The sequence below is a fragment of the Mercenaria mercenaria genome, unplaced genomic scaffold, assembly GCF_021730395.1.
Source record: "Mercenaria mercenaria strain notata unplaced genomic scaffold, MADL_Memer_1 contig_4486, whole genome shotgun sequence".
Taxonomy (NCBI): Eukaryota; Metazoa; Mollusca; class Bivalvia; order Venerida; family Veneridae; genus Mercenaria; species Mercenaria mercenaria.
Genome location: NW_026462717.1, coordinates 19,413 through 40,238, shown reverse-complemented (window position 1 = coordinate 40,238; position 20,826 = coordinate 19,413). Strand labels below are relative to the sequence as shown.

The 20,826-nt window shown below is 33.1% G+C and overlaps 1 protein-coding gene across 1 annotated transcript in view; it reads left to right on the top strand.

Moving 5' to 3' along the window:
• LOC128553911 (uncharacterized) overlaps nt 1-20,826 on the top strand; it is a 51,237-nt gene that overhangs the window by 17,045 nt on the left and 13,366 nt on the right. The window lies entirely within an intron of this gene.

Below are 20,826 nucleotides of genomic sequence, written 5' to 3'. Positions count from 1 at the left end.
TAATATTATTATTCAACTTTCGAGATTGGCAGTAACACCATAAGAGTTACCTGATGGCAGCTATGCACGTTCAGGTGAAAAATTTTGCCAAGTTGTTTAGACTTATTTCAGAAATCATAATCATTTTCGCCAGTAGAACAGAATGAGTTGTATGTAGGTACTTGAGAAAAATTTTGAGAGATATTTGTGATGCGACATAATCAAGAGTAACTGGAACTTACCTTTTCTTGGAATTCCTATTTATTTTCTTAGTGAGTATCTTATCATTTGAATTGTGATAAAAACTGCTTTAAAAATCATTTCCTCTTAGGCTGCATACAACAAGACACAACATTGTACACATATATGTGTTGATTAAAATAATACAACCAACCAAGCACATATTATACACCCCCATACCTCGTTCATTTCTTATCTGAAATTGCAATTTACAACTGACACTCGTGATCGCCAATTTATTGGGTGGACGGATAGCTCAGTGGTTTGCACACTGGCCTTCCAATCCTGAGGTCGGGGTTCGATCCCCGGCAGCTACTCGGGAATTTTCAGAAACGCTTTTCAGTGTTTCCCACCCAACTAGAGGTGTACTGGTCAGGAACCCAGGCAATCCTTGCGTGTATCAGTGCTATACACTGGGCACGTTAAAGAACCAGGCTGTCTATTCGAAACGAGCTAGGCTAAGTTAGCCGGATAAGCCTGTATCTGATTTCTGATCTCTCTGTCGTGGGGGCTTTGTCTCACTCTGTCCCTCTGGTCAGATCGCTCTGTGTCTGTACTAGTAGAGGATGAATTATGCTACTAGTAGAGGATGAATTATACGCCCTGTGTGGCTGCATTTGAACTATGTAAAGCGCCTTTGGCGCTATATAAATCTGGTATAAATTAATGTACAACGCCGGTGAATATACTATGTGTAAAATTAGGCGCGTTTAATCAAAATAGAATAAAATAAAAAAATAAAAGCAGTTTTATTCATCCACTTTCCAGCATGTGAATCGCTAATTATCACTGCACAAATTGAAATCTATAACTCTGCTGTAAAACAAAATGGCGTCATTTAAAAATCTAAAGGAAGTGACTTCTCCGTATTGGTCCTCTCTTTTGAACCAATCAAAATGCTTGAATTCCGTATTGGCCCTGTTTTCTCGTATTGGCCTTGCTTTTCTCATATTTGCTCAGTTATGTTTAATTTTAACTGTTTCATATGATGTTCACAATTGGTCTAATACAGTGTGCAATATTGTAAAGTTGAATAAGAATACTTTGCACAAATGTTCCCAATATTGAATTGATGTATCATGTGCAAAACCCAAATCCCTAGCTCCAAGGGCAAGGTCATTTTTGGAGACATTTTTGGTATTTTTCCTGTCTGTAACTTTTTATGCATTGTTGTATATTTAAATGACTTATAGTTTGCATATTCATTATGTTTACGAGGGGTGATCAAATATGAACGCAACTAGGCCAATATCTCGCTTTTAACCACGATTTGCACGAAATAGGTACATGTATCGCATAGTGGGTTGTATAAGCTCTCCATTGATACAATACATGTTTAAATCCGTTCAGTCTAGCTTTGACAATAGCTCGATTAACACTATCTACTGGTGTACACTAAAGCTAAAATGATTGGGTAAAGGTCTCCTTTCACTGACCAAATACGGTCCTATATCAAGAACCGCTGTATTCTTGGTATACAGGCGAAAGACATATTTATATTTAATGAAATATGTCATGTTTATGGGAACAAAACTTTCTTTTTCATCTGTCACACGGTGGTGTTAGAAATTTAAAAGTGGTGTAAATTCTGTAAAACTTCAAATTCGTCAAAAATAGTTGAAAAAGTAAAGGATTTGATTGCTATCGATGCAAGATTTACAACTAGGCATATAGCTAAATGCGTTGGTATCTTAGTAGGAGCTGCTCATACAATTCTCAGACGTGATTTAAAAATGAGAAGGATAAGTGCCAGATGGATACTCCATCTCCTTACAAAAGAGCAAAAACTTGCTCGGATAGGAATCGCCAAACATTGTTGAAACAGCTTCCTAAATACAACAATCGATCTTTCGCATATATCATCACTGGCGATGAGACATGTGTTCACTTTTATGAGCCCAAGCGAAAGATACAGAACAAAATATGGGCAACCAAAGGAAGCCAACGACCTTGCAAAACGCACATGAGCGTCAAAAAAGTAATGTATGTAATTTTCTTTACAAAACAAGATCCTGCTATTCAAATTGCCATACGAAAGGGTAAATCTGTAAATGTCAAGTTTGACAAAGGCAAGGTCCTTCGTAAATTAAAGAAATATTTCGCAAATTGTTGACCAGCAACTGGTCTCCGCGGTGTCAGGTTGTTGCATGACAATGCATCGTCACACAAAGCGGCCATTGTACGCGAATATCTGAAACAGAAAAAGGTTGTCGAGCTTCCTCGCCCTCCTTTTTCGCCAGATCTCTTGCCCCTTGTGACCTTTCCCTATTCCGAGGCTCAGAAAACACCTTGATGGGAGAAAATATCAAACGCGCAAAAATCTCGGTTCGGCTTTTTTTCCAGTGTCTGAACAGTATGCCTCGAAAATATTATGTAAACGCCTTTAAAAATTGGATTAAACGACTGAAACATTGTATATCACATGGTGGTGAGCAGTCTGACTGAATTACTTGATCTTCTAAACGAAGATCTGAAAATGACCCATTCACATTCGTCTTCTGTATATTTTGGATTTCCAACATTGCTATTTTTATTTTCACAAATCTATTTTTATTTGAACCAATCAGACGACTTGTTTCAACAAGCATTTGGCTGAACCATCAAAATAGCGTCGAATATCAAAGAGTAAGAAAAATATGCAGTCAGTCTGGGGATCGAACCCGGGGCCCCTCGCTTACTGGGCAGGTGCCCTACCGACTGAGCTAACCGGTTATCTGACACTTCACGTGACCAAGTCTATACCATGTCATATGATTTCTCTCAAAACAGGAGGGCGTAGTCGCGATGTGGTCGTCATAAGAATTGTAAATATGAAAAACCCAGGCTAAATATAGATTTTTTAAACTTACAAAATGTTGTAAGTAAGCGTTCTGATTGGCTAACGAAATGGTAATTAGAACGGAGCTATCAATAGCACGTCTTTAGATCCTAAGCGTAGCGTAATAGGAGATGTACTTTAGTCAGATTGGATGGTGAGTATTTTGAAGGATTGAGATAATTATTTTGACATTGTTTGTTAAGCACTTCTGAAAATTGACCCAGTTGCATTCATATTTGAACACCCGTCGTATGCCCCAGAAGGTCGGCATATTAAAATCGCAATGTCCGTCCGTGTGTGTATGTGTGTGTGTTTGCGTGTGTGCGTGCGTGCGTCCGTGTGAATTCTTGTCCGAACTGTAACACTGCCATCCATAAAGAGATTTTTAAATAACTTGGCATAAATAGTCATGCGTCATGCGCAAGACCCAGACCCCTAGCTCCAAGGACAAGGTCACACATAGCAGTCAGGGTCTGTTTCGTGTCCAGTTTATAACTCTGACATGCATCAAGGGATTTGAAAATATTTTGACATGGATGTAAATCCTATTGAAAAGATGTGTCGCGCTTATGACCCAGTTCTCTCAGGTCAAGGTCAAGTTACAAAATGATTCATACCTGAACTATTCTGGCGTATTTTGCGCAGACAACTGTAGCATTCTTGGGCACGCTTCGGGGTCATTTGTCACTTATAGTGACAGCTCTTGTTCTTATTCACAATACTCTGACTAGATGTAGTTGTGTTGGAGCTTTAGAATGCACGCAGTTTAGATTTAATGAGTAAAGTAATTTATACAAAACGTACTATTCCAATCATAGTAAACATTGGCCAGAGAGTTGCACCAATCAAATGTAATCTTGCGGAAAAGGCTAAATAAACTATTTAATTTAGCATTTAACTTTATTGTTATTTTACAGGACTGCTTTATACCACATAGTGGGTCCCAGTTAGGTGTCTGCGCAAAATGTTTTTTTTTTTTTATTTCCGTTATATTTTATGACAATATACCTACATGTATTTAGTTTCATTAACAAGTGTTACTGTTACCAGTTTTGACTTACTTTTATAGATATTCACATTTTAAGTGGTTAGGGTAATTTGACATGTGACCAGCTAGGAACACAATTTCCTTTGCTTTATTTTTTAAATGGTTCAAATTTTTTACCTGAAACTTTCATGATAAAATAACAATGCACTGGACATTAACACAACATGTTAAAAAACATTTTTATTAGTTGAAATATTCGGGTGTTAATTTCAGCAGCAGTTATTGTAAACTAAATAAATATTAAAATGATAGTTTATCAGTACACTGTGATTAATATTGGAAGAGTGGTACACTCTCAAACTGGGAAAGAGTGGGTGGGGTAATAAAACATACGAAGCAACACTATTATAGAAATAAAAATTGTGCAGTTCAAGAAATGGCCTCAGATTGTCTACTACTAACTTTATTGTGACCTCCATGAGTCGTAGGGGCATATAGATTTGGTCTTGTCCGTGCATCTGTGCGTGCATCCGTCCGAAGTTCGTGACGCGCCTAGCTCAAATAGTATTTGATATAAATTGATGAAACTTTGCTCGAGTCTTTATTATGATATGAACTTGCGTACCTCTTATTATTTGTCTGGTTCCGCCCTTTTTTCCAGAGTTATTGCCCCTGACATAGTCAAAACACACATTTTCCCCATGAAGCGCACCTAGCTCAAAAAGTATTTGATATAAATTAATGAAACCTTGCATGCGTCTTAATCGTGATATGAATTTGCGCATTTATTATTTTACTACTGGCTATGCCCCCTTTTTTCAGAGTTATGGTCCCTGAAATAGTCAAAAATGAACATTTTCACCTTATTATGTGCCTAGCTCAAAAAGTATTTCATATAAATTGATTAAATCTTGTATGAGTCTTTATCATGATATGAACATGCGCACCTTCTATTTTTCGTCTGGCTCTGCCCCCTATTTCCAGAGTTATGGTCCCTGAATAAGTTCAAAATGCACATTTTCACCATGTGACGCACCTAGCTCAAAAAGTATTTGATATAAATTGATGAGTCTTTCTCGTGATATAAACTTGCGCATCTTTTTTCTTTTGTCTGGCTCAACTCCTTATTTCAGAAGTTATGACCCCTGAAATAGTCAAAAAAGCACATTTTTACCTAATAATGTGCCTAGCTCAAGAAGTATTTAATGTAAATTCATGAAACCCTGCATGAGTCTTGATTATGATGTGTCCTTGCATACTTGGCATTCTTCTTGAGAATTCTATTACTTATTACAGAGTTATGGCCCTTAAAATAGCCAAAATAGTGGATGTTTTGTCTGTGATGCTCAAAATGTATTTGGCCTAGAATAATGAATCCTTTATATAAAATGTTTGTTGAGGCTATATCCCCTTAAAACTTCAAACATGAATTACTGAATTATTTCCCCTTATTTGTGACAAATGTACCAGTGGGAGCACACCCTGTGTCCTACAGACACATTCTAGGCAAATTCTAGTTAAATGTAGACTTGGTTGATAAACTTTCTGGAACTTAAAGTTGCTTATTGAGTGCAACTGGTATATCTTCCTACCTGGAACTAACAATACCTAGATTGCTGTATGTTCATGCTTTGGAACAAGTGTAGATAATGTGTTTTTCCTTCCTTGAACTTACTTGATGGGTTCCTTCTTGGAACTAACAGTGTCAAAGTACAAAATTTAATGCAATTACATGTATAAGTATTTGTTCCTTCGTAGAACAAAAGTACTTGAAGCTTGGTGCAGATTTATGTATCTGCCTAGAAATTAATGACCAATGTGTTATGTACATGTAGGTAAATGACCAGTGACAGCACTGCCTGTACTGTATATTTATTTCATGCAGCTAATGACAAACCAGATAGAATATTAAAACTGTCTGCACTAAGGCTACCTGAAAGAGACTGTCAAAGACCTATATTCATGTATATTCTAAACTACGTGTATGTCTTAAAAAAGGAAGATAGACAAAGTATATCCGTATGGAAAGGTGAGAGATGTCAGTTAGGGAAACATGCTTTCACTTTCCGTCATTTGAGAGAGAGAGAGAGAGAGAGAGAGAGAAAGAGATATAAATCAGTATAATAAAAAGAAACAAGTGAATAATTATTTTTATAAGAATGTTCTACCTACCTTCCCTTGAAATGTAGGATCGGAGACAGCAAATGTTTTTAATGGACCCTTATCATCAGGAAACAAACCGTCATGCATAATTTATAACATTATGTATTCATGCACCCTATCATACGATAAAGTACTAGGCTGGTGCATTTCAAATTCCAATAATGGAGATAGGCCTTTTCCATTGCTTTTCTATGTCATTCCTCTCCAACTTGTGTTTTAGCTGCTACGTTTGAGAAATTAAAATTATAAAAAGTAAAAATATATAATAGGAAAACCCACGTTAAAAGAACTCAGTCCCTTCAAACCGAAAAGCCTAACAACAGTGTATGTATGGATGTGTACACACACAAAAATAAATCTTAATGTATACATCACGTAAAAGAAATAAATTAGAATTTGGGCATCGCCTTGGAATTATGATTAGCAAAATCACCACAACGGAGTATAAGACTTGAAGTACATCAGGAAAATTTGTCGTCTGCTAGCCCTGTATAGCAACCAATAAATATTCAGCCTATCGACAGACCTAAAGATATCCTCTTTACAGATATCATTCAACGGCGTTGTTTCTTCGGGCAATTTTACACAAATATTAATTGTGAGGGGTATAAACTAAATCTGGCCCCATTGAACTTTTGCACCAAAGACGTTTCCAATTTAAACGCTACAGTAACACTTCGTCTGATCATTTTGTGTCCAATTCAAGCAGTCTTTAGAATACTTTCTTTTACAGTAGTAACATTGGTTTGATTAAATACACATCTAGTAAACTCACAATGTTCAGCAAATGATTATATTTCTTTGAAAGTATACATCTCTATTTTATAACCATATATATTTTTTATAAAAGTATAACAACAAGTGAATGCCATAAATCTTTTGTCGGAAGGTACATTTGATCATGTACCACTCACTAAACGATTATGTTAACAATGCAAACTAAGAAAACATTTTAAGAGACTAAGGTATCGCAAACAAGTATACACTTGCTGTCCAAATCGTTACATTCATGTTTCTACTACACTCAACGTTTAGTGTGTTTTGTACATATCACAGTTTATGTATACTTATATTAGAGATTACTATCAAGTATATTAACACCCGTTTAGTCAAAATAGTTTTTTAGTTTAGATTTTATTAACAGTAAAAACGAAATTTAGAACACCTGACACGAAACTGAACAATTTCTATGAGATTAGAAGACATATTTAAGCTAAATACTTTTCAGATCGAAATGCCGGTGTGGCGATTACTTCTTTGGGCATTACCAAGGTTACTTAACAGTGTTTGGTAACAGAATATCAAAAAAGACGTATGAAATATCTTCAAAAACTTAGATAATGTTCCATTTGTTTTTGGTTTTGAGCGACCATTTTGAACATATTAAAACACACGGCTACCGTTGTAGTTACCATAGATCCCTACAGTGAAATGCACACTCTTCTTATTGCTGATAATTTACGTTCACTTTAAAGTAACTTAAAATCGTCCTGAGGCCCTGCTGGAAAGTAAAGCTGAGCTATATTCCCGCAAAATGTACGTTCTGTCAGTTGTTACTTTCCTTAAAAGAAAGAGCAATAAAAATGTAGACAGATAAAAGTTACAATGGCCATCACTAACACAATCAGTACCAACCTGTTTGAAATATGTAAATGTATATTTACGTATTTACAATTACTTATTGCCACGGTAGTAAAACTTACATGACATTTTACAATATGCATGAGCGTTTTAATGTAATTTAGATATATTTGAAGCTAACATATTGTTCCAGCTGACACAAAGAGGGGCCCATTCAACCTGATTACCGCATAGCTGTATGGTAAAATGTATAACACATTATGAAAATATACTTCTTTACAAAATGTGAACGTCCTTGTTTTTCATTAACTATGATATTTGTAGAATTGTCGATAGGAACGATATTTTATTTCGATATTTATAATAAATAAATCAATCAAGACTTTGTATGAAATATCTACATTGTTCCCGCCGACGTACTCGAACTCCAACACGTTACTCTTCTTGTTAAAATGTGCTTTTTCATTAATGAAATTGTGCATAACTGGAATAGTCCCGTAACTCGATGACTTAGAGTAAGCTTGGTACGAGCCGGTTAGGGTGACAAGTTCGGAAATGTTCCAAAATTATTTTATATTGTACAAGTGGTAACGATATTAAATGCCTACTAGAACTAGATAAGTCCTACGACCCATTGGTGCAATCAAAGAAATACAGCTTCATAACTTATAGACTATGAGCCAGAAGGGGTTTTGCTCCCCCCCCCCCCACCCCCTCCCAGGGGGAATTTTGTGGACCATATTTTTTTGAAACTCCAATGTGTGGTGAACATTTTGGCATAAAGTTTGCAACTGGCGAGTGGGGCTTCGTAACACCACCTTAAAATACGTTACCCGCAAAGCCAATAATTTGTTCATCAATTTTTACAGACGAATGGTACCATTATGTTAGTAAATCATTTCAAGTTTGCATATTTTATTACAAGGTGTATACTAGATGCTGCAATTTGATAAAATTTCAATATCTAAAATGTGATGTTAAAGAAGAAAAATATCGGAAAAAGATACGTTACCCTAAAAAAGCAACATTTTTGGCATGAAGTTTTTATTGCAATTTAGATGACCAGGCAATTAGAAACTGAAGTTACTATTAAAAAGTTCAATGTTCAGCAAAAACAATGATATATAGATTGCTAGTATAAGTTAAGGGAAAGCGTACTTTTAGCGACTCTTAAAATGTAACGTCATTCTTCCAAAATATGCTAATTTTCAATCATACCTACTTCAAACATGTTTTTTTATAAAAATGTTCTATCAATTTTATATTGACATTCTTTAGTTACATGTAATACAACTATATACTTATTTATCAACAAACCTCTAACTTGTAAGATGTCTTACATTGAATTCTACATTACATTTTACGTTACCAAACATACAAATTATATTGTATGTCTTCATTTTCTTTTAAACACACTTTATCAGTTGAAAAAAAAAACAAACAATATATAATTCTGTTCTCAACAGTATAGTTTTGCATTTCAAACTGAAGGTTTAACTTAAAACACGTATAAATATATCAAATTAAGTTACAGTTTACGTTACCGAACAAACTAACTATATCTCTTGTGTTCTGTTACCTCAAATATACTGTAACACTTAGAAAAAGCATATCTACAATTCAATCAAAATATGTTTTAACATTACTTTGCATTTTAACTTTAAACCCATATATTTAAAAAACAGTCTACGTTACAATTTACGTTGTACGTTACCTAACATATAAGCTATACATTTTCATGTATTCTGTATTGTGAACATATACTTTATCTTGGAAAAGTAGCAAACTTACAATGATTTTTTTTTTTGTTTTAAATATTTTGCTTTCAATTCTAAACACATATAGAACCTTATTTACATGGTCCATGATTACACCTTCACAAGAACACTATGTAGCCAAACATTTTTTAAACAACTGATATATATATTCAGCTATTTAAGCACATTGAAGTGACATACTTATAATATATACAGACATTTCCCAACACAGTGCTCTATAAAGATGCTTAATTTAAAACAGGCATATCACGATATTTAGAAATCTTGTGCATGTTTATGCACACACATTTTACATTTTGTTAACTGCTGTATGTTGTAACTGTGATTGTTTTGAATGTACAGTAGATTCATTCATCAACATAGACTTCATCCAACATGTTGTCAAACTCAACTGTATCCTTAAGTAGATATACCATGTACATGTATCTTCTATGGAGCCGGTATCCAGTAATGGTCATGACTGGAGTACTGTGACTTTCTTTAATACGGTATGATAAATTGATGGTAGTTCAATAAGACAATTATAGGAACTGCCTCAAAATAGGATATTCTGCAAGTGAAATTAATGTAACTCTAGTAGGTAAAGTGAAGTGCATTTGATTGCCCACTCTGAAGACAAGTTCTTACAAAACTAACTCTTTTGATGGCAAATATGGGACTTTAAACTTTTATGGGTGAATTCCGTTACCAATTGACAAGTTTATTCCAGACAGAGGACCTATTTGATTTCCAGTCATTTGAACCTCAACTGGTTTCTAGAGAACCTAAGGTCAGAGACAAATAACACTATTGGGGAATATTGTTACTAAAAGTCAAGCCACTTGTGTGAAGTTCGGAGGCCACTTTCTTCCAAAGGTTTGTGTACCTCATACAAGCAACCCTATTCAACATCAACATCCAAAGCCCGCTTGAGTACTGCCCTTCAATCACACTGGGCAGATGCCTTTTAATAATGTTGGGTACCAACAGTCAATCTATCATTGTTTTATCTAGGTCATGAGGGCATACAGGCCTGGTGGTTGCCACCACTAGAAACCTTATTGTATTCGGTACCACCTTCTCTAACAGGGTTCCATCTTCCTGTATTTAACCTAAGTGCATGTACATTAAGTCCATCTCCATGACAGCAACTATGGAACAAATATAATTATGTTGAGAAATACTTGTCCTGCGTCGCAAACTGCAGTGTCGTTGTTTGGGGATCAGTGTCCTTCATGTCTATTTTACTAATTCCTTCATTCCGAGATTGGTAGTTTACACTACCCTTACTGTGCACATTTCGGGGGAAAGGGTTGGGTTATGACAACAATTACTGTATGGACCTTGCTCCTGAAACTATGGCTTTACACAATTATGGAAACATCGACTTGGAGGGGCTGGGTCTATTGGATGTGTTCATGTATCCTGTTCTAATGGATAGACCAGTAGGGGCACGTTGTGCCAGAGTCTCACTTATTGGTCTGGTTTTGGCTTGCTTACCCTTACTCAGTAAGTGGACCTGTGGATTTGGTTAAGTTGCGGCAAGATCAACTTATCTCCAGTGTGAGACTGCAGTCTCTAAAACTGATGGTACATATGGCTGTGCAGCCTTTATTTAACCACAACATCCTTTGTACTTAGGTTGAAACACGAGTCCCTTCCAGATGGGTATTGGTATTTCGGGACCTTTGGAGGGACCTGTCTGGTTTAAGCAATAGAGATTCTTGGGCTGGAGGCCTAGGAAAGGGACTTCGGGTCATGGATCATTTACTTGAGACCCTCGTTTAGATATGTGTCAGCAGAGGCAAAGCCCAGTACAGCAATAGACGCAGAAACTGTGTCCATCTGTTTGAAGTCTTCCCAGCTTCCTGGGTATCCCAGGTTTATCCTTGTGAAAGATGCAGAAGCTACGTCCATCCGTCCGCCAAACTTTCAAGAAAACCCAAGTTTCTCAGATTTGTATGTTTGCTAGGTATCTTGACTGTGTTTTTGAAATATAGGTCAGAATGAGTATCCCATAGTACACATTAGTATGGGTATTCCAGCACGGTAATAATTTGGTACATTTCTCCGTGCAACCCAAGAGTTTATGAACTAATGCAGTATGTGTATCACCTGGCATACATTAGTGTCAGTATTATGGTCCTTGCTCTGGGTATCCGCAATTTGGTAATTTGGTATTTTTTCCAGCCCCGGAAGTTTATGAACTTGGGTCAGGGTATCCCATGACCTTAAGTTTTGTTATTATAAGATATGTGTGGAATAACTGCTTCAGTATAGTAATTAACCATCCATTGGGGAATCTCGTCTGTTTTAAGAAGGAAGTACTTGTGGTCTGCTTCGCATTAGATGTATGATTGTTATTGGCAAAACCTCCATGTTAATTATCCTGCAGGGTATCCCTGTTATGTCTGGTTCTGCAAGGAATCCGTTTGTGGCCTCCCAAGCCCTTATGACCCGCTTTATAGAACAGGGCTGGGGGAGTGTAGTGAGAATGCTGTTAATGGTAACCAAGGTCACTGTCAAAGGTCACAGGAGAAACAGCAAATCAGCGAAGAGGATCGACATCACATGGCTAGGAGGATCAATCGTTTACGAGGAGTATCTCCTCTAGACCAAACTCTATTGAATGCAGTTGTATTTATCATCAACAACCGAAATCTAAGACCATCTGCCTTTTAGCGTTAGAAACCTCTTCCACACCTAATAAGAGTGTATAGTGAATACCATTTTTCACTTCAAGCTCAATGTCACACTTAGTCGTCAGAGGTCATACCTTAGGACTAATATTGTTTCGCATTGCGGAGTCTATGTTATTTAATTATACTAATGATAATTACGATATGCAGTCATACTGGTACATTCAAAGAGCTATATATTCTTAATATACATTTAAATAATATTTCTAATGAATTATAAAATCTATGTTTAAATCCTGACCATATATGTAATACCAAAATTTTAAATATTTTTTCTTTAACACATATTTCGGAAAGGTAACGTATCATATATGTGACATAATGAATAAGTTAACTCTAGGGACAGTTTTATTATATATAAATTTAATTACTGAACTGTGTATTGGCCATTATCAGTATTTTACAACTTAAAAAATCATCATTGTTGATATATTTCTATGTTCTAGTAATTTCAAAAGAAGTAACGTAAGTTACGGATAATACATAACATCTATGCACCTAAAATGATATGAACATAATTATGATAATTTCTATTTTAAATACATAAACATATCTAAGCGTCTTGTTTATTACGATTAATTGTACAACAGGCATGTTTATAATATTAAATTAACATAAATGGTGAATTAAATGAAAATTTGCATGGTAACGTATTTTAAATCTCCGTAACTCGTTAAAGCCCCAACGGAAACTTGCAAACTTTTGTCTCTGAATACCAACTACCATAAGGTTTAAGAAAATCATAGTGTTGAAAATTCCCCCTGAGGGGGAGCAGGGTCAATTGTCAGCTCAAGGTATATTACTAGTATTCCTTTTCTTTTCTATAATTAATAGAAGTAAAAAAAAATTTGAGAAAACGTCGCGTAAAATTACCGTATTGCGGTCCCCTTAATAAGTCCCTTGTCACAATGCATTATGTCAATATGCGTTATGCATTGTGCTTTATTGTAAATTTTTAGTGGTGCTTACGCTTATGCTAAATTGTAATCGTTCGAAATAAAATTGAAGCAAACATCTTTTTGCAGTCATAATGCCGATGATATAAAGTGAAGCTAAATGCAAAAAAAGAATTTGCGCATAGAATTAATTACCCTAAACTATACAAGCAAGCATGAAACGGAAAAGAGACTTACACTTTTAAATTGTTAAAATACATTTGTCATAAAACACTGGGCATTTTAGTACTAAACGGGACGGTGACTCCAGTGTCGTTATTGTAGAATGTGTTGATTCGGCAAAGTCAGTGGTTACTCAATCTCTTTCATGCTTATAATTATAACCAGGGAGACGATATATCACTTCCTATAGTTGCTAAGTAACTTGTATTCGCTGGCACTATTTCGCCCTCTGAAAAAAAACTAGTAATATCATGTGCGGTTCTAACATGCGTTGTGCTGTATGTGTTGTGTTCTGTGTAATTTGGAATTTATTTACCCACAACTAAACTTGCGTTGATTCGAGCTTAAAATGAAAGGTCAATTTTCCACCAAACTGAGACCGTCATCCTGTCCTACCTACTTAACCTATTTGGCAACGAATACCATCAGATTCTAGTTACGAGTCTTAATACAAAAGCTATTTGCAACAGAGCAACAAACACTTGTGATGCAGTGCACCAATATTACCAAGGCTTGTAATATACTGTGATGTTCTCATTTGCGTTGAGCAGTGCTTATATAATAATCAATTTTATACCATATTAAGACCGCCATCCTGTCCTAACTACTCAACCTATTTGGCAGCATTCCCTTCACATTGCAGTTCAAAGGATAAGGACACGGACATATTGTTATTGCAATTACTAATACTAGTGATATAATGCGCGGTTCTAACATGCGTTGTGCCGTGTACGGTTGTGTTCTATTAACGACTAAAATGAAAAACAATTTTATTTGTGACTGAATGGATACAGACTATTTCTTACTAATAATTACTTCAAAAACTATATACGACGGCCTATTCTGTGTCGAACAGATCAATTACAGTGATAACTGGATTAAAATATAAGATCAATTACTATACTTCAGTCAAAGATACAGACAAATCTTTGACAGTACAACAGCATTAAAATCGTGCAACTGGGTCGTTTCTATAGGATGAGAAATGAAAATGCACCATAGCTTGAAAGTTCTACATTTTTCTCTCTGATGATTGGAATATTTTAACTTTGAACTAATACATTTTGTGAAAATACTTGAAGTACGCTTCTTTCTTGCTTTACATCAATGTTATATCTTATACAATGATTCAACTTAAACTGTATTACAGAAATTGATAGCCATTATCAAAAGAACAGAGGAGGGCTACTATACTTGCCCTGGCGTTGGCGTCGGTTTAATTTTAATGGCAATGCTCTCAATGCACTTTTCTTCTTAAATGCTCATCCATTTATCATTTACATAAGCCTGGCGAGATTGCATGAAAATGTACATGGTGTCCTAAGGATATTAGGAATATCATATTTGTACTAAAATAATTGTTTTTCCAACATTTGATGATACGTTTGTATTAAAACAGACGTTTCAGATAAAAATAGCTAAAGAAAATGCATTTTTGGAAATGTCTATATATTATCATTTCCGCACTTGTAACGTAATTAAACGTATTAGTGTCGGAGGGCCCTTTCACGCTTCCGTAGAATCAACATTTGAGTATCGACAGTAGTATTAGAAATACCGCAGCGAGCCCGATTTTGACCCCCCTGACCCCTTGACCCTATTCTAAAAAATCCAATGCCGGACAATTTAAAACCAAAAAATAAACAAATTTTAACAAATTATTGTTAAAACCTATAGTAAAATATGATTAAAGATAATTTTAAACACTTCCACCAAATATTTGCCAAAATCCTGCCAAGTGGCAGCAATGTGGCAGTCGCTGCCAACTTGACAAACTTTTGGCAGAACGTTGGCAAACACAAATTCAACCAATCAAAAGTCTGCCATTTTTCTGCCAAGTGGCAGCAATGTGACAATGTCTGCCAACTTGGCAAACTTTTGGCAGATTATTTTTATTGATAAAATGTAACTTATTTGATTTTATTTTCAATTAATAACTACATTATTAGTCTTTAAATAATTTTAAATACATTTGATATAGATGAGTTTACAGAATAAAATATATTGTTTGAAAGAAAGAAAATTTACTGATAATATAAATCCTCACTATGTTACAGCAAAAAATGGGAAAAGAATGTTAATGGCTACCTGCGCATCTTGTGGAAAAATGAAATCAAAGTTTGTTAAAAGTACAGGGGGTAATTTAGATATCCATAAAGCAATGTTACCTTTATTACCTAAGAAAGGTTTAACACTTCCAGGATATAATTATTGTGGGCCAGGAAATCCCCTAGATAATGGACCCCCTGTCAATGAACTGGATGCAGTATGTATGGACCATGATTTTTGCTATGACAGTGATGTAAAAAAGGGTACATGTGATAAACAAATGCTTTCCAATTTAAATAAAACTAAATCAAAAACATTTGGAGAAAAGATTGCAAAACATTTAGTTGTAAAACCTATAATTAAAACAAAATACACACTTGGACTGGGACAGGAACAACAGTTCCCTATGGGCTTAACGCCCAGACAAAAACAAAAATCAAAAAACGGGAAAAGGGGGTAGAGTATACCCCCGAAATAAATTGGAGCGATGAATTAGCAGAAGAATTACACAAACCAATTAAAAGAAAATTTAGGAAACGAAGAGTGATAGTTAATGATATTGATGATACTTGGTCAGCTGATTTAGTTGACATGCATGCTTTTTCAAAATATAATAAAGGAGTAAAGTACTTGTTAACCGTTATTGATATATTTAGTAAATATGCTTGGGTTATTCCATTAAAGAATAAAACTGGAGAATCTGTTACTGAAGCATTTGAAAAAATAATTTTAGAAGGACGATTACCAGTAAATTTATGGGTAGATGAAGGAAAAGAATTTTATAATAAAAAGTTTGAATCATTTTTGAATAAAAATAAGATTAATATGTATCATACATTTAATGAAGGAAAGGCTGTAGTAATAGAAAGATTTAATAGAAGTTTAAAAAGAATAATGTGGAAATATTTTACAGCAAATAATACTTATACTTATTTAGATAATTTGCAGGATATGGTTGATAAATATAACAAAACAAAACATTCTAGTATAAAAATGACACCAACCGAAGCTAGTAAAAACTTAAATAAAGGTACTGTTTACTTTAATTTATATGGTGATTTAAAGATACCAAAGAGTAAAACAAAATTTAAAATTGGTGATCGAGTTCGCTTAAGTAAACTTAAAAGACATTTTGAAAAAGGATATACACCAAATTGGACAGAGGAAATATTTATAATTTATAAAATTAATAATACAAATCCCAGAACATACTCTATTAAAGATTTAAATAATGAAATAATTCAAGGTTCATTTTATGAACAAGAACTTTTACCTACTACACAAGAAGTTTTTAGAATAGAAAAAGTTATTAGACGAGACTATAAGAAAAAACAAGCTTTAGTAAAATGGAAAGGTTACAATGAAAAATTTAATAGTTGGGTACCATTTAGTGAATTGGAACAAATTTAATTTAGAAAATAAAAAGTTTAATTATATAAATGAGCAATAAAAATCTAATTTCTAATAATAATGGAATAGAAACAATAGATCAATTAATTATTCACTTAACTAAACTAGCTGCTGCTTACAGAAAAAGTTATAAATTTTGTGGGAGAGTAAGTACTGGGTTATATATTACAGCAGGTGTTTTTGGTTGCTCAGCTGCATTAGCACTTGTTCCAACTATTCCTATATTTGTAGCAGTTGCTGGTGCTGTTCCATCAGTAATTACCATATTTACTAACAGACTAAAACTTGACGACAAGAATTTTTTTTTAAAATCACATCACCACAAAATAAAACAACTTATAACAAAAGCACGGATTGGAAAAGTAAATAAAGAAGAAGAGAAAAAAGTTATTCAGGATATTTTTACAATACTATTAGAAATGCAGAAAGAAAAAAATTATTCAACACCTCTTGAAATGCATATGAAGGAATTTAAACTTAACGGATATAAAAGTAAAAAAGAAGAAGAGCTGTATTAAATTTTACATGCGTTTTTAGAGATTTTTTCTATAAGTATATTATATATAGATGGTTAATAGAAAGGTAGATAGAATGATTATGCCAAAATTATCTAGCACTTTAGGAGAAATAATGAATCCGGACAAAAATTCATATAAAAAAGTTCTTAAAAGAAGAAATGTTATTAAATATCGGTTAAATCAAATAGTTAGCGATGAATATAAAAATCATGTCATTGATAAATTACAAAATGTTATAGATCCTTATCTTCGTAAAAGAACTTTATTTGAATGGGACTGTGGTTGTCTATTAACTGAAGAAGAAAATGCTGAAAGATTATGTGATTGTCCCAGACCAAATAATATTCGAAACAATCCTAAAAAAGTTATTGCAACCGATTGTGACACTAATGAAGGAAAAACATATAAAAGCACTTATGCAGCATCCAAAGACCTTAATATTAATTCAGGGTTAATAACAATGTGCTGCAAAGGAAAAAACCAAGTTAAAAGTGGAATATCAAAAACCAGCGGAAAAAGATATAAATTTAAATATTTTAATTCATCTTAAAGATAATTTAAAACTTTATTTATTTTATTATTTTTTAATTATTTTTTTAATCCTTTTTTCCTTAGTGATTTTTTTTTTCTAAATATAATATATAGATGGAAATCGAGAGATCTTCAAAACAATATTATAAGAAATTTGAAATTAAAATTACATATAGACAAGATCCAAAGAATCAATTATATTTAACTATAAACGACTCTTATGAAATACTTAAATCTGAACTTAAAACTTTAAAAGGTATAAAAATAAATGTTGTTTTAAAAATAACTTTTGCAAAAATGGATAAAACTGATACAATATATAAATCAGCTTATTTTCAATCAAAGGCTTTAGAAATTATTAACACAAATGAAATAAAAAAAAACTTTACATCAAGCTTTTGATGAAATAATAAATAGAATTGGTAATTGGATTTCAGAAGGAAGTGGCTGGAGAATAGAATCAGTTGATGCTCATTATATAAATAGATATAAGTATAGTCCATTAGCTGCTTCAAGTTATTTAGAATTACCAAAACCATTACAAAATTCAATGAAAGGATTAATAAATATAAAGAATGATGATAACGAATGTTTTAGATGGTGTCATTTAGCTTACAAATTTCCTGTTGAAAAAAATCCTCAAAATATTTCAAAATATAAAAAACATATAAACGATCTTGATTATACTGGAATTAAATTTCCTGTTACATTAAATCAAATACCTAAAATAGAAGTTTTAAATGAAATATCATTTAATATATTTGGTTATGAAGAAAATAGTATTTATCCATTGTACATATCAAAATATCAATACGAAGAACACTGTGACATGTTGCTAATTACTAATGATAAAATAAACGGCGACTGTAAATCACCAGAGACCCCAGTCCAACATTATGTTTGGATAAAAGACTTTAATAGATTAATGTTTAATAAAACCAAAGATCAACATAAAAAACATTTTTGTAAATCATGTTTACAGAATTTTACTCAAGAAAGAATATTAAATGAACACATACCAAATTGTTTAGCTATTAATGGTATCCAAGGCGTAAAAATGCCAAAAGAGGGAAGTAAAGTACAATTTAAAAATTATCATAAAGGTTTAGCAGTACCTTTTGTAATTTATGCTGATTTTGAATCAATAACTAAAAAAGTTTTAACTGCTTTACCATCAACTGAATCTTCATTTACTGAACCATATCAAAATCATATAGATTGTGGTTACGGCTATAAAGTTGTTTGTTGTTATGACGATAAATATACTAAACCAACCCAGATTTATAGAGGACCTAATGCAGTTTATAAGTTTTTTGAAAAAATGCTTGAGGAAGTGGAATATTGTAAAGAAATATTTAAAGAACATTTTAACAAAGATTTGAGAATGTCTAAAAAAGATGAAAGTGAATTTAAAAAACAAAAGTTTTGTCATATCTGTGAAAAAGAATATATAGAAGGTGAAGTGTCAGGGACTACGTCCCCGGGGACCGCAGGTCCACCAGTACGTGATCATTGTCATATAACAGGAAAATTCAGAGGAAGTGCTCACTCAGAATGTAATATTAATTTTAGACTAACACACAAAACTCCTGTTATTTTTCATAATTTAAGAGGTTATGACGGTCATTTTATTATGCAACAAATAGGGAAATTCAAAAAAGAAATTAATGTTATTCCTAACAATATGGAAAGATATATGGCATTTATGATTTCTGACTTGGTCTTTATTGATTCATTCCAATTTATGTCTCAATCATTGGATAACCTAGTAAAAAATATTCCAGAATTTAAATATTTATCTCAAGAATTTGATTGTGAAAGCATTAATTTATTAAAAACAAAAGGTGTTTATCCATATGATTACATGGATTCATTTAAAAAATTCAAAGAAACAAAATTACCTTCTAAAGAAGAGTTTTATTCAATTTTAAATGAAACTAATATTTCTGACAACGAATATGAACATGCTAAAAATGTTTGGAATAAATTTAAAATTAAAACAATGGGAGAATATCATGATCTATATTTAAAAACTGACGTATTACTTTTAGCTGATGTATTCGAAAATTTTAGAAAATTATGTTTGGAGTACTACAAATTAGATCCTTGTCATTATTTTAGTAGCCCTGGTTTAGCTTGGGATGCAATGTTAAAAATGACTGGAATTAAGTTAGATTTAATAACTGATATTGATATGTATCTTTTTATTGAAAAAGGACTGAGAGGAGGAATAAGTTATATTTCAAACAGATACAGTAAAGCAAACAATAAATATATGAAAGATTATAATTCAAAAGAAGAAAGTAAATACATTATGTACCTTGACGCCAATAACCTTTACGGTTGGGCTATGTGTCAACCTTTACCCTCTGGAAACTTTAAATTTATATCCGAAAAACAATTTAAGAAATTAATTGCAAAAGGTAAAACTAACTTTATAGTTGAATGTGATCTTGAATATCCAAAAGAATTACATAAAACCCACAATGATTATCCTTTAGCTCCTGAAAAAATTAAAATACCAGATCAATGGCTTTCTGATTATAGTAAAAATATTAAAACAGAATTTGAAATAGGAAAAAGTAATGTAAAGAAGTTGGTTCCAACTTTAATGAAAAAACAAAATTATGTAGTTCATTATAAAAATCTTGAACTATATACACAATTAGGGTTAAAAGTAACAAAAATACATAAAATATTAACTTTTGATTCATCTCCTTGGTTAAAAAAGTATATTGATTTTAATACTCAAAAAAGATCTAAAGCAAAAAATTCATTTGAAAAGGACTTTTTTAAGTTAATGAACAACTCTGTATTCGGTAAGACGATGGAGAATTTACGCAAAAGGGTTAATATTAAATTAACACATGATGAAAATATTTTATTAAAATACATAGCCAAACCTTCATTTGTTAGTTCAACGATGTTTAACTCTAACCTTTTTGGTATTCATAGAATAAAAGAAAGTTTGTTAT